Genomic DNA, 3117 nt, shown 5'->3' on the forward strand with positions numbered 1-3117 from the left:
ACACGAGGTGAATGCTGTGCGGCTCCGTCCACAGAGGTCTGAGCAACATCGCACCCTGCCACCGACATGGATCATCTCAAGGTACCAAGAAACAAATCCTAAATACATCTTAAGCTCACACTTGGAGAAATTTGAATTAGACTGATAAAATTAAAAATAAGATAGTATTGTTCAAGATCATTGAGCACTTAGGACCTTCAATTTGTTACAGAATTAAAAGAACTGGATTAAAAACGTTAACCTCAAGAGCCTTAATTGCCAACTATTGTTTTATTGTCAGAGGGGATATAATTTACAAGTAATGAAGTGTACAGCTCTAAATCTGTACCAGCCTCTCTCGAGCTTGACAAATGCACGTATTCATATAGAGGGAATTACATGGCACGTCCACCCTGCTGTGGCTTTCACTCAGCCTGATTTTGAGACTCATACATATTGGTGCTTGTATCAGCAGTGTGTTCCTTGTTGTTGCCATGTGGTGCTGTTTGAACACGCCAGTTTATGTAAAACCATATCTCTGTTCATGGACCCCAGGGCTGTTGCAGGTTTTGTCTCTTATGAATAAAGCTGCTATAGATATTCTTTTTTCTGTTGTGTTTGTTTGGTGGTTTTTTTTTTTTTTTTTTTGGCTGCATTGGGTGTTCATTGCTGCTGCCGCGTGCGCGCTTTTCTCTAGTTGGCGGCAAGCGGGGACTACTCTTTGTTACGGTGTGCGGCCTTCTCATTGCAGTGGCTTCTCTTGTTGCGGAGCACGGGCTCAGTAGTTGCGGCATGCGGGCCCTAGAGCATGCAGGCTTCAGTAGTTGTGGTGCGCAGGCTCAGTAGTTGTGGCTCGCGGGCTCCAGAGCGCAGGCTCAGTAGTTGTGGCGCACGGGCTTAGCTGTTCCGCGGCATGTGGGATCTTCCCGGACCAGGGCTTGAACCCGTGTCCCCTGCATTGGCAGGCAGATTCTTAACCACTGCGCCACCAGGGAAGTTCAGATATTCTTGTCCAGGGATTTTTTGTGGACACGTTTTCATTTCTCTTAGATTAAATAGGAGTAGAATTTCTAGGCCACGGGATAAATAGATATGTAACTTTTTAAGAAAGTGCCCAGCCGTTTCTAAAGTGATTATACCGTTTACCATTCCTGCCAGCAATATATGAGAGTTCTCATTGCTTCACATTTAGTGCTGGCCACCTTTTTTATTTTAGCCACTCTCATGAGTATGTGGTGGTATCACAAGGTGGTTTAATTTGCTATTCCCTGATGACTAATGAGGAACAAACACTATTTCATGTGTTTGTTGAACCATTTTTGTGTCCTTTTTCTCCCTTTTTATTAATTGGATAGTGAGTTGTGATAATCTTTTATATATTCTGGATACAAGTCCTTTATAGGATTTACATGTTAGAAGTATTTTTTTCCGACTGTGGGTTGTCTGTTTTCTCAACAGTGTCTTTTGATGAGAAGGTAGCTGTAATTTCGATGAAGTCCAATTCATCAATTTTTTTTTTTTTTTTTTTTTTTTTTTTTTTTTTTTGCGATAGGCGGGCCTCTCACTGTTGTGGCCTCTCCCGTTGCGGAGCACAGGTTCCGTACGCACAGGCTCAGCGGGCAGGGCTCACGGGCCCAGCTGCTCCGCGGCATGTGGGATCTTCCCGGACTGAGGCACGAACCCGTGTCCCCTGCATCGGCAGGCGGACTCTCAACCACCGCGCCACCAGGGAAGCCCCAATGCATCAATTTTTGTTTTATGGTTAATACTTTCTGTACCCTCTTTAAGAAGTCCTTACCTACCCCAAAGTCATGAAGATTTTTTTTAAGCTTTATAGTTTTAACTTTCATGTTCAGGCCTGCGATCCACTTTACACTTTTGTCCCCTTTGGTGTTAGGTGGGGGTCAAGTGTCCTTGTTTTCCGTATGAGTATGTAGTTGTTCCAGCGCCATTTGTCAGACAGGTTTTCTTTTCCCCACTGAATTGTTTTGCTGTCCTTGTCTCAACTCATCTGACCGTGTCTGGATCTACTTCTGCACGCTCTTCTGGTTCATTCATTTGCTTATCTTTTTGTCAGAGCTTTGTAAGTCCTGATGTCAAGTACAGTAGGACTTCCAATTCCTTCATTTTTGAGATTGTTGTTTATTCTAGGTCCTTGGCATTTCTGAAGAAATTTTAGTGTTGGTTTGTCAACTTTTGCCAAAATCACCCCCTAAAAAAGCCTCATGGGGTTTTGAGATTCATCTATCTATCAATTTGACTTTTTAACAATTCTTCCAGTCTATGAACATAGTGTGTATTCCCGTTCGTTTATTTCATTTTAATTTTTCTCAGCATTGTGTTATATTTTTCAGTGTAGAGTCCCTGTACATCCTTTGCGAACTTTATCCCTGTGTATTTTGTTATTTGATGCTATTGATTTGGATGCTCTTTGTTTTTCAGTTTTGGTTTCTGATACTCCAAATCCTCCAGTGGTCAGTTTTAGCTCATTGTGCTTAATCAGACCTATGTTATAAATTATTCAAATAAAAATGAGTGTACTTTTCTTTTGAAACTCTTCATTTAAAGTCTCGGCCTAAAGTTTTGTTGGTAAGAATGGAAGTAAGTCTGCTGAATTGAAATTCATGGTAACAAGATTGGGAAGGAATAACATACCCTCCTCTAATTCTCTCAAAGTAGAGAGGAGGTAATAGAATCTCAGAGGGTTTGCCCAGGATCTTAACAGCTGCCGGCAAAACAGAGGGTAGAATCGTTGAGCTTTCCAGGGCTTTTACCTCAGTGGAGTCTACCTTTGGCTACATATTAATGTCCATAAACAATCATTTTTTAAAATTATTTTTGTGTAGCTTGACTGTGGATGAATTTTTGTTAATGACTGGATGGATTTTTGTTAATGACTGGATAGGTAACCTGAGATTAGGCTGGTACAGAGGTCAGCACATTATGCCTTTGTGGCATGTTTGGTAAATGAAGCTTTCTTGGAACACAGCCTGTTCATTTACATTTGTCTACAGCTGCTTTCATGGGAAAACCTGCAGGGTTGGGTAGTTGCAACAGAGATCTTATGGCCTAATCAGCCTAAAATAGTTACTCTCTGGCCCTTTACAGTATAAGTTTGCCAACCCCCCTGCCAGGCTA

This window comes from Mesoplodon densirostris, chromosome 9, assembly GCF_025265405.1.
Source record: "Mesoplodon densirostris isolate mMesDen1 chromosome 9, mMesDen1 primary haplotype, whole genome shotgun sequence".
Lineage (NCBI taxonomy): Eukaryota > Metazoa > Chordata > Mammalia > Artiodactyla > Ziphiidae > Mesoplodon > Mesoplodon densirostris.